This window comes from Pinus tabuliformis, chromosome 1_1 (genome assembly GCF_031772625.1).
Source record: "Pinus tabuliformis cultivar Carrire ecotype Pingquan chromosome 1_1, CPIR1, whole genome shotgun sequence".
In the NCBI taxonomy this organism is placed as follows: Eukaryota; Viridiplantae; Streptophyta; class Pinopsida; order Pinales; family Pinaceae; genus Pinus; species Pinus tabuliformis.
Window position 1 is genome coordinate 430,553,260 of NC_142297.1, and position 12,682 is coordinate 430,565,941.

Here is a 12,682-nt window from a genome sequence, read left to right on the forward strand (position 1 = left end):
AAAAAAATATGTTTAAGTAACACAAATCAAATTAAAAAACTTAAAAACAACTCCAATCTATTTACAAAAAATACATAAAATACATATTGAAAAATATTGACTTTTATAATAATTAATGAATGATTTCTAAATTACCAATTTGCTATCATTAAATCCACCACATTATATAACAAAACGACCCAACAACAACATTATATACTTGTAGCTTTTTTATCATCCATCGCATTATATAACAAAACGACCCAAAGATTCATTGAAATCACAAGTTTGATAGATAAACTCTGCACAATCAAAATACTAAAAAAGAAAAAGAATTCAAAGTACTAAATCTGTATATATAATCAAAAAAATATGTTTAAGTAACACAAATCAAATTAAAAAACTTAAAAACAACTCCAATCTATTTTAAAAAAATACATATTTTTTTTTCTCTGTAAAAGCTATCTAAGTAATATATTATATGTACAAAAAGATTACAAGCATCATGTCATTCCTTCCAGAGCCAAAAGAATAGCCCTGGGCCTGCAGACTGTAAACCTTATAGCTCCCTCGCAGGGGCAGCTTCTTCCAAAACCAAATTGAGATGTCCAAGAAAACAAAAAACCACACAGGGGCGACAAAGAGCTAAACTTTCATGACAGTGAACTAGATATATGAATGCCCACGCAGGGGCTATCAGCAGAAATATTTTGACTTGTATAACTGACAGGTGTCAACGTGACTGAGTTACAGATGTCAGCTATGCAATTCAAATTACCAGTGATGAGGCAAAACCAAAGACATGACCACAAACTCAGAGTTAAGCAGGACCAAGAGACAGGAGGCAAATGCCTAAAGACCGAAACAGAGGAAGCATTAACCAGAGGATCAAAAGACAAAATCCAGACGTTACCCGCCATGGCTTCAACGAGCTGAAGATTGCTGGATGGAGGCGAAGTGTGCATCTGCCGCTTCAGCCAGGCTCGGATCCTCCACGACATAAGCCCACCCGTCGCCTTCCTCGCGCCCTTCCCACATTTTCCGCCAAGTGTCTTCGTCAACATCTGGAGGAGGTGGCCCCACCGGAGGGAAGCGGTCTTGCCGACTCGTCTCCTCCAAGCTTCCAACAACAGACGTTGGTTGCGCTTCAGCAGCATTCTTTTCCACGGACGATTGTTCCTTTCCAAGACTGATCTCCCTGCCCATGTCTTCCAGTAGTTTTTCCTGCGGGTTCTGGAGATGCTCCTCATCTGGAAGTTTTGTGAACATGATGGAGATATGGGCGTTAACGCCTTCATAATCCTCTGTTCTCGGCAAGGTGAAAACCACAGAACCAAAAGCTGGGAGCTTCGTCTTCCCTTCACAAGATCCCCCAACCTCCACATATTGTCGAATGGGAAGCGGGGTTGCTCTAGCTCTCCGGTGGCAGTAGCAGCAGCAACAATGATGGTGCTCATTTGCTGCAGGTGGTCTTGAGGATGATCCTCTGGATGGACCTCGTCTACATGGCTGCCGTTCGCGAAGTTTTGCCATTGTAAGTCTAAAGCTGCCTCTATGTCTTCGATGTTGAATCTGGAATTGGTAGCCGCAACAGTTTCCTCCCAATTCACTCTCAAATGCCCGGCTTTCCCCTTGTCTTCCTTCGCTCGTTGGCCAACAATTCCGCTGCCAGTCTCGATGCTGCAAGGCACCAAATTGCTCTCTCTTCCCCACCCAGCAACCAGAATGGCCGCAAGGACAATTCTCCAGGCTGCAGGGGAATGAACCCGAACTTGGCCGGAGCTTGCTATGCTTCCACGACCGCCAACTTTCCTCAGGCCAGAATGCCTTGATCGAGCCATGAAACTTGTAATATTCTCCCCTAAATTCTCGTTGCAGGTGCACAATAAATCTGCCCTGCTCCTCCATCTACCCCGTCTCTTCTGCATTGAATGCCTTCTCCACTTGGGGTGGCTTAATGGCCATATGACGGCCTTCATTGGGGAGCTTATGGGTTTACACGGGGCAGCCCATGCACTGCATGTGGCATGCCTGTACGTCTGGCTTCGACACCCGCATCCGGGGTTAAAAAAATACATATTGAACAATATTACTTTTATAATAATTAATGAATGATTTCTAAATTGTCGATTTATTATCATTAAATCCACCACATTATATAACAAAATGACTCAACCAAAACATTATATACTTGTAGTTTTTTTTATCATTAAATCTATCACATTATATAACAAAATAGCCCAAAAATTCATTGAAATCACAAGTTTGATAGATAAACTCTGCACAATCAAAATATTCAAAGAAAAAAAATTCATATTAAATCTATATATATAATAAAAAATATGTTTAAATAACACAAATCAAATTAAAAAACTTAAAAACAACTCCAATCTATTTAAAAAAATACATATAGAACCATATTAACTTTTATAATAATTAATGAATAATTTCTAAATTACCGATTTGCTATCATTAAATCCACCCCATTATATAACAAAACGACTCAAAAACATTATATACTTGTACCATTATATACTTGTACCTTTTTTATAAGTTGTTTGGAGAAAGATGTTTTAAAGTGTGATATAGAGAAGATATATTAATTAAATGTTAAATATGGAAATAAAGTGTTATATTAAAAAAATAATAATAAAAAAATATAATATTGATTTTATTAAAATATAATAATAAAAATTATTAGAAATATTAAAGAAATAAAAATATAATGTTTATTAACTTAAAAAAGTAATAATAAAAAATAATAGAAATATTAAGGATATGTTGTTTTGTAAAATTATATTTAAAAAAAATAATAACGTTTACATTAACAAATTAAATAATAAAATGAAAATTTTAAGGTTAGTTATTTATAAAATATTTTAATTTCTATTTTAATTTTACATCAATTTTATATAGGGTTAAAGTAAATTAAAAGTTTAAAAAGTAAATTTATTTATTATTTCTTTTACTTTTTAGTGACAATAATAATATTCTATTTTTAATTTTTTGACTATTAAAGTTTATGGAGATGTAGATACTCTAGACTATTCTATATTTGAATATGTGACCTTTCTTTCTAGATTTGAACATGTGACCTCTTATTAGGGAACACATACTCTTAATCATTAGGCTCAATCAAATATGAGAGAGATGTAATTCCTCCACTACTCAGCATGGAGTTGATATTTGGCATCTGAAAATAATATTTGTCTAGTTTTAAGGAAATATGTTGTTCATTTTGTCTTTAGTTGATATATATAGATATAGATATAGATATTTCTATTTCTATATTAATAACATAATTTTATATCAATTTAATAAATAAAGATAAAACAATTTAAATTAAAATAAATAAATAAATAAATTCTTATATTTTCAATTTTTATTGCCAAGGAGATGCTTGATTTACTCAATCCTTATTATGAGATTGATATGTGGCATTATATATATATATATATATATATATATAATCACACATACACAAAATTGGGGGAACGTATTCTATTGATAGGTGGTTTGTAGTTTAAGGTACCAAGGAGATTTGTAATTCCTTCAATACTTTATATGAAGGGACATATATAGTTTGAGTGGGTCTAATGGTTGAAAACATGTACTTTCTCCTACAAGATCACATATTCAAATCCAAATGGGAGTAGTGTATTTACAATTAGTCAATTCCCAAAAAACATATGAAATGAAAGAGTTTTTAAAAAATGTTTGCACCTTAAGAAAACTAACCCTCTAAACATAAATTTGAGGTTAACATGCTCTATATTGATTTTTTTTAAATAACAATATTATCTCAAATAATAAGTTTATAATCAAGAGGAGTGGCAGGAGGGGGAGAGATTCTCTTTAATCCCGAAGGAATAATAATGGATAAGTATGCATGGGGACTTGGTATCAAAACAAGCAATCAAGGAGAAATTTATAGCCTGTATATGGGACTCCTTTTAGCCAAGAAGAGCGGAGTTAAATGCATCACAATCTTGGGTGACTGCTATCTGATTATTAGACTGTATAAAGGCTCTCAGGTATATATAGCATGGTTGGACAAACTTATTATTTTTTTCCTATGGATGGCATCTTTTGCAGTTAGGTGGCCAACAAACCTAGTTTCCCACTCGGCAGGTTGAGGCCATGTAACTCTTGGACATATGGATGTAGCCTGCTTTATTTCAAAAAATCAATAGAAAGGTACCACCAAACTTACAAAAAAAATGTCGTCAAAACCAAATCTAAGTTGATGATGTAGGAAAAATATGACTTTTCTTGCAAGCTCCACTTCTATGTCATAAATACTTTTACAAAATTTGGAATCTATATGTATTCTACCCAAATTCAAGATCAATGTAGGTAGAATTCTACCCAACTCTGTTATTCAATTGTATTTAAACAACACACTCATTCAAAGACTCAATTTCATATTAATTCCGGGTCTCACGCATAAACTAGAATTCTTCAAGCGATCACGCATGTACATAATTGATACAAAGAAAGCTTGAAACTCTATTTCATTAATTTAAATTTGTACATACACAAATACTCGGAAAATCTCTTCCTCTCTTGGCCCAATTTCAATTGGTCATTCTCTCTTTTCCTCACACTTTCTTTTTTATTGCCCATAAGTCTACAATAAATAGAATTTAGAAATATTATATATTTTTCTAAATCAGATTTTCCTAAATCCTAAAATCACTCCATAAATCATATTTTTCTAAATTCTAAATCACTCAATCTCTCTAAAATTCTTCCTTTATATTATCTATTTTCTATAATTTTAGAAGAAATTTAAACCAATTATTTACAAAAATCTTTTTTTTTGATGATTTTTCTATTAAATATAAATCTAGCATGTCATATAAAAATTATCAAACCTCCTCTTGGTAAAAATATCAAAGCAATTTCAGAAAAGCAAATCTTGCTGATGGCTATACATTTTATTAGTAATAAAAGAGTTGATTTATATTTATAATAAAAGAGTTGATTTATAAATAAATATAAGTTAAATTATATATCTAATTAAACCTTTAATCTCTTTATTAATGAAAATATTTTTTATATTAATAAAAAATAGTTTCGCAAAACCTAATCAAACTTCAAACAATTCATTACTATTTTGAAATATTAAATTTTATAACTTATATCTAATTAAACCTTTATCTCTTTATTAATGAAAATATTTTTTATATTAATAAAAAATAGTTTCGCAAAACCTAATCAAATTTCAAACAATTCATTACTATTTTGAAATATCAAATTTTATAACTTATGCATAGTGGGTTTATCTTGAAAGAGAATAATCAAGACCAAATAACAAATTCCATTCTTTAAAAGTTTCTCAAACTCATAAGAAATGCACTTGGATAATTAAAACAAGCAAAAACACTTCGATAATTAGAACAAGCAAAAACGTTATTACAAAAATTAAAATTAAAATTAAAATTAAGTTTCATTAATTTTCTTTTATATGAGATCATAGTTAAATATCACATGATCAAACAAACCCTCTCCACCAATGGAAAAACTTCCTACATGAAGATATTATGATTAAAAACACAAGCAAAAACCTTAAAAAACACAAAACACACAAAGGGATTTCTCCTTGTATTGTCAAGATACTAAATAGTGCATATAGAATCAATCTTCTACAATTTTTTTTAGTTTTTTAAGGAGTTGTTTATAATGTGACTTTTTGGAGATTCCGGTGACGGAATCCGGCGGAAGAAATTGAGGTTAAATCTTGATTTGTTGCAGTTAAAATGGTTTTTTAACTGCATATTTGGATTCAGCACCCTCGAAAACCCCTGGGACGCTTTCATTGTGCATAAACTAGATATATAACTTACGATTCCAATAAATTCCTGCCGGATTTCGATCGGAAAAACCCGCCGGAAAGACTTTCAAAAAATCGCGTTATAGACTATTTCGTTTTTTAACACATTAAAAAAATAAATCAATTTATGTAAATGTAAAGTGCAAGTAATTACAACGAAGTATAATAAATTATTGTTTTAATTTTCTTTTAAATAAAATGAAGAATACAATCAACTATAGGTGTTATGTGCATCATCCTAGTATTTTCACACATTAATTTATTATACCGGCCTATGACACGTATATTGTATAATTAAAATGTTTTTACTTTTTAATTAATTTTGAAAATTTAATATATATATATATATAAAAGTTTTGATAAAAATAATTATTAATATTTTGAAAATAAAAAATAAATTTTGAATTTTGAATTTTTTTATTAGCTTATATAAATGAAATGAATAATTTTATGGAGTTAAAAATAGAAATTTTGATTGATAAAAGTTATTTTAAAAATTGAAAACTAAAAAATTATATATGTTATAATAATACACACATCAAATGTCAATATTTTATTTATGGAAAATAATACAAACATCAAATCTCGATATTCTATTTATGGAAAAGAATACACAGATCAAATGTCAATATTTATCAAAATTTCATTATTTATTAAAAAATAAAAATAAAATTATTATATGCTACTAAGTGTCATAATAATATGTACATCAAATCTCAATATTCATGAAAATTTCATTTCTAAGTGTGTCAAACTCATGTTTGGGCTTTAATTAATGTGCAATTTTTGAAAATAATTTACAAAGTTTGCTCAAAATTTTGAAAACTTTTAACAATCACATTTTAAAAATTATTTTATGATATTATTTTTTGGTGGTTTCATATATATATATTAAATTTGAAATTACTTTTATATATAATTGACTTAATATAAGAAAAACATCTAAAATTATTATGTCATTACTTGAATAAAATATTCATAAGTTATAATGAAAAATATTTAACAAAATATCTTTTAAGTTTTACTATTAGCACTCTAATACTATTACAACAACAACAAGGTTACCGATGAAATAAGAACTATTACCTCAAATGAGAACTCTAGCAAAAAAAACCCAAAAATACATGAAAAAAGGTTGAAAACAATAAGTGTTGATGTTAGAATAACATTTTTTTTTTAATAAATTATCAACATTTTTTAAAAATGGCAGGAAAAGCCAATTTTTTTTTGTGTGCAAAAGCCACCCTGAAAATGAAGAGGGTTGATGCTAGAATAACTTTTTTTAAGGGTAAATTTTCAACATTTTTTAATAATGACGTTAAAGAAAAAATATCATGACTCTGAAAAGATTTAAATTTCCAATGTTTTCAATCATTACATTAAAGATAAAATATCACGCCTTTGAAAAACCTTAAAATTCCAGCAATTTTTAGTCATGGTGCTAAAGTAAAAATACTTATCATTGTTTTCAACCCTAGCATTAAAGATAAAATATCATGACTTAGAAAAACATTAAAATCTTGATAACTTTTCAACCATGGAATTAAAACCAAAGATTATGAATATAAAAAAACCTTGAGCTTTCAAAATATTTCAGACATGACATTATGTAAAAAAATTATGACTAAAAAATTTAAAACTGAACACTTGAATGAAAGATTTATTATACCGAGAATAATTTATTTTTTAATGTTAAATGTATAGCGATTTTAAAATCTTAGCCTAAGACAACTTGATACATTGCAACAAAAATTTAAAAATCAACTATCAAATTGATACGGAGTGTAGGTGAACTTGACCCATTGTAATGAAAATTTGAAAACCAACCATGAAATTGACACATTGTGGGGTAGAGTCTATTCATTATAACGAAAATTTTAAAATCAACTATCAAATTTCACCTAATAGGATCGGGTTGCTATTCGAGCATCAAAACAGGAAAATTAAAAAAAAATTGGCCTAGGCAGCCCTGGTCGGGCAAGTTGATTCCAGGAATCGACCTAGGTTTCCCAGCTGCGGGGCCTCGAGCTTGGCCGGTTCCACGCTACACATCGCCACCTCAGGCAGGCCGGAGGCCTGTAGGCCGGAGGCCTGTAGGCCGGGCAACCATTGCCAAAGGCGACCTAAGTTGATTCTTGGAATCAACCCAGGCCACTACAGGCTAAATTTTTTTCTTTTTATTTTTAATTAAAATTATTTATTTATTTTCAATTTTTTAATCTTTTAAATTTGTTTTTTAAATTTTGCTTTTATTTTTTAAATTATTTAATTTAATTGTTTTTCTTTTTGACCTTTTTTTTTTAAATTTTTATTTTATGTTTTATTTTTGTTTTAATTTTTTTTTTTCAATTTTATTTATTAAAAAAATCAAACATGTCGCTGTTTTTAATTTCTTTTCTTTTCTTTTTTTATTAATATTATTCCCTTTTTTTCATATTTTATTTTTTATTTTTTATTTTTTTGTTTAAATTTTTAATTTTGTTTTCTTTTAGCCCATGGGGCTTTGGATTGACGGTGAATGGGTGCATTGTTAAGGTACTCCGTGAGATAGGTCATTGGTTCAATTCCCCCATGGGTCTTACCTACCAAAAAAATTGTTTTCTTTTACATTTTTATAGTTTTTTTTGTCATTTTAATATTTTTTATATTTGATTTGTTTGTTATGAATTATTTATTTATTTATTTATTTTAACTTACTTGTTATTTTATTATATTTATTATTTTGTTTTTTGTTTTTACAAATTAAGTTCGTTTTTTTGTCATGTTTTTTATTTTATTTTTTTGGTTTATTACTGACTTTAAAATCAATAACATTTAAAAAAAATATCCATATTTAATACATTAAAAAAATTAAAGTGTAAAAAATAAGCTTTCTAAACAAAAAGGGTTGATTTTGCATCAACACTTTCAAAATTAATATGAAAATCACTAACATTTAAAAAAAAATATTCATACTTGATACATAAAAAAATTAGAGTGTCAAAAATAAACCCTCTAAAAAAATGTGTTGATGTTGCATCAGCACTTTTTCAAAATCAGTATGAAAATCACTAAGATTAAAAAAAAAAATGTTACATAAAAAAATTTAAAGTGTCAAAAATATACTCCAAAAAGAATACGGTGTATTCTGAATAACCACTTTTTAAAATCGGGTGTTTTTTTTGCTACCTTAAAAAAACATGTACTGGGCAATTTTCTCGTTTGATAAGTAACTATGTTCAACTACAATCAAATTCAGTAAACACATTTGTGATTTTCCATCACTTCCTATATCAATATAAATATATTTTTTAAAATGCAATTTAAGTTCTCCCTCTAAATTCTTGTTGCATTTGAGTCTCTGCCTACATTAATACAACTTCTTTGAATAGATGATCAACACAAATGTTGATCATCTATCCAAAGAATTTGTATTAATGTAGGAAGAGACTCAAATGCAACAAGAGTTTAGAGGAAGAACTTATATATATATATATATATATATATATATATATATAGATATATATAGATATATATATATAATTTTTTACCTTCATAAATTGATATTTAATTCGAATTGATTATAGTCTCAATTTTATATTTTTTGCCTATCTAATATATTAATAACTTAAAATCTCCTAATAGCTATAAATATTTGCCTATTGTTTTTTTCATAAAAATATAAAATGACTAAAGCTTAACTATTCCTTTACTAACAACATATTTCAAAATAATATAATGTATTGATAAGGAAAAACAATGTCCCATCCATTATAAATCTTTATAGGTCTTTGATATGCCTCAAAGTCAACATGCTTTTTCATAATAATTATGTGTTCATTTAATATTATATAATGTTTTTATTTCAAACATTTTTACCTCCCTTTACTAGCTAGCTTGATTTTATGATATTAAATATTTTTCTTGCAAATATTTTTACCTACCTTTAATAGTGAACTTGATTTTATGGGCAACTTGTGTAAGGGCCTTGAAATATCAACTTGTCAAATAATGCAAGGTAAAAACTTATAAGCATTCGTAGATGCATTAGTTATTTTAGAATACAGACAACAAACAAAAGTCAATTGATGTCATTTGTTTTGTAAGCTAGCAATTGCACTAAATGCTGCAACGGAAACGTCGTAAGGCATAAATTCGAGAAGAAACCTACCATATAAAACATCATTGAAATTAAAAATTATTAAACAAAATGTCATTCAGAGCTCGAACATAAAGAGAAATTACTTACCTTTCAAACATAGATTTCCTCTTAATCTTCAAATATGGTGTTTCAAGTTCCAATAGAAAATATTTGATAGATTTTGAAAAAACACTAGTAGATGACATTAGATAAGCTAAATAAAATAATGTTAATTCATGAAAAATATGATAGTTAACAATATGGTGGCTATATTTCTAAATCTAAATTTGCATCAAAAACTCACAAATTTCAGACGTCGCCATGTATTAGATGAAAATGAGCTAGACATCATCTCCCAATTGTTCATGTCTTTTGGTGTAAAATCTGCAACTTTGATGGGAAACTCTAGTGTAGTGCGATTGATGATATTCAATATTTCTAATGTTTCCTCTGAGATCATCATCTTTGAAATTGTAAAGAAACATTTTGAATTGCATTGCCAGTAGCAACAAACTATTTTAGTATTTTTCATTTCCCCCTCAATTATTCAGGGTATACTATCTAGGTGTGTTCTTGGTGGAAAATATAATGTTGGTATAGTTGCAACATGAAGCCTTTCTTCATTCGAAAAAATGTTCCTCTTTTTTTAATTGAAGCCAGATTCATATTTACATTGAATGTGAGTTCAGATTGAAGTTGCAGGTGCAGAATGCAACAATCAACTTGCAGTCTGCAACAAATTCTCTTACATAAACGTAATAGATAGAGCCCAAAGCAATTTTGTCTCAAAAAACCTTGCTAACACCAATCAAAAGAACATAAACCAAAGAAACAAAATCCATAAGTTGGTTATTCATACGCTCTACTGTTCTTACTAGTGAAATTGATAAAAAGAAAGTTTCCAGAGATATCACGGATGGATCTAGAATGGATTAGAGAAGAAATAAATTCAATTATAATTGATTTGAATAGTGACATATTGATTTATAAGTGATATATATTAAATAACCAAGAGGAATCCAACATTGGAGATAAGTCTAGAGAGTGATAAATTTTTGAAAGAAAAACTTTCTTCATGAAAACATTTTATTGAGAATCTATCAGAGGATAAGGCTGGTCAACTTTTTTGAGCCTCCTAGTGGTTTTCCCGTCTTGACATTACATATCAAATGTTTTTGTGATGATTCATCGTAGAATTTTAAATGAGAAATATTAAATTACTTCATCATCATGCCTATGGCCACTTCATATTAATTCTCATGAGGCCGTAATCATAACTTTGATAATAAAAACTTAATTTGTGTTCATGGTTGCCATCAACTCAACTATAGATAAGCCCCATATAACAAATTCACCCATTTTGTTCCATGATCAATCGTTGAAGTGCTTTGTGTTTTTAAGTTGACATTTTCTTGTCATGAGTGTCTGCTTTGTCTCTAGGTACATTAGTTGTTAAACAGTCTCTCGACAGTACAGTTATCATGGTTTCCAAGAGAACTGGATCAAGGGACACTATAGAGAGCAGTACTGGAGATGCGGTTGAACAAGTGTCTATGATCTTACTTGTGTATGCAGACACACTTTTGTTTATAGAGAAAGACATCAAGATCGTCTGGCAAGATGTCAAAGACATATTCACAGATAGTTTCAAGGAAGATATGAAAGATCGACAAGTCTATGTCAACATTGATAAGACGGTCTTGTACAAGGTTGCATGCAGGTACACCACCTTCCCATGTGCAGATATCATTCACTGGGTTGTTTCACATACTAATCTCAAGACGATGACATTGAGCAGCACTAGTGGAACACAACTTTCCACCTTTAGGATGGAAAAATACCATCAGATGTATCACTTGCCGCAGTTGGTGAACTACATGGATTCATTTTTCTTTACTCCTAACAACAATATGAACTCAAGGGATATCTTGAAGCATTGGGTAAAAGAGACATCAAAGTTCATGACGAAATCCAACTAGTTCTACAAGAAAAAATGACTCAAGAAGGCCTACCAACTCCTGGTCATCCTTGCATGTCACTTATATGGTCAGGAGAGCACGGAGACCTTCCCACAAAGTTGGGTTGTTATGTTAGATCAGTTGGAAAAGGAAGGAAGGCCTTTCAACTGGTCAGACATGGTTGATCTTCAAATGAAAGTGCATATGTCTAATGCCCGGAATTTGCCTAAGGATGGACCAGCAAGATTTTTTACGTCTGCGTACCTACTTGATGCAATATGTGCCCAACAACAATTCCCTAGCATGGGTTGGACATGGACACCATCAGATGATGTTGTGAACGTATATTGCAAGTTTCTCTCTTAGTGCAGATATCGAGGAGTTATGTCAAGGAAATCTGGCCACTTCATCACCCCGGTATACATAAATATATTCAAATAGGATCCACCTTGCATGTCCCAAGAAGCGATGCAATCATTGCTCAACATTGTAGATTAGTATGCCTCACCCAGTGGCACCTTTATCAGGATGTTTGGCACGGAGAAGCCTCCGCATGAGCTACCAAGGTTTTCCACGGAAAAGTTGGTCATACAAGAGGTTGCATATCACATCTCCACATAGTGTCAGTAGGACTGCATAGGAAGAAGAAGGCACCATGGTCTATTCTTCCTTTGCAAGTTGGGTTGTATGAGATCCAGAGCTTGAAGGATGCATATGTTGTGGCCGGGGAGTTGAAGAAGTTTGAGTTTGGTACCAAGAGTTACAATCTGTATGACCCCTATATGTATG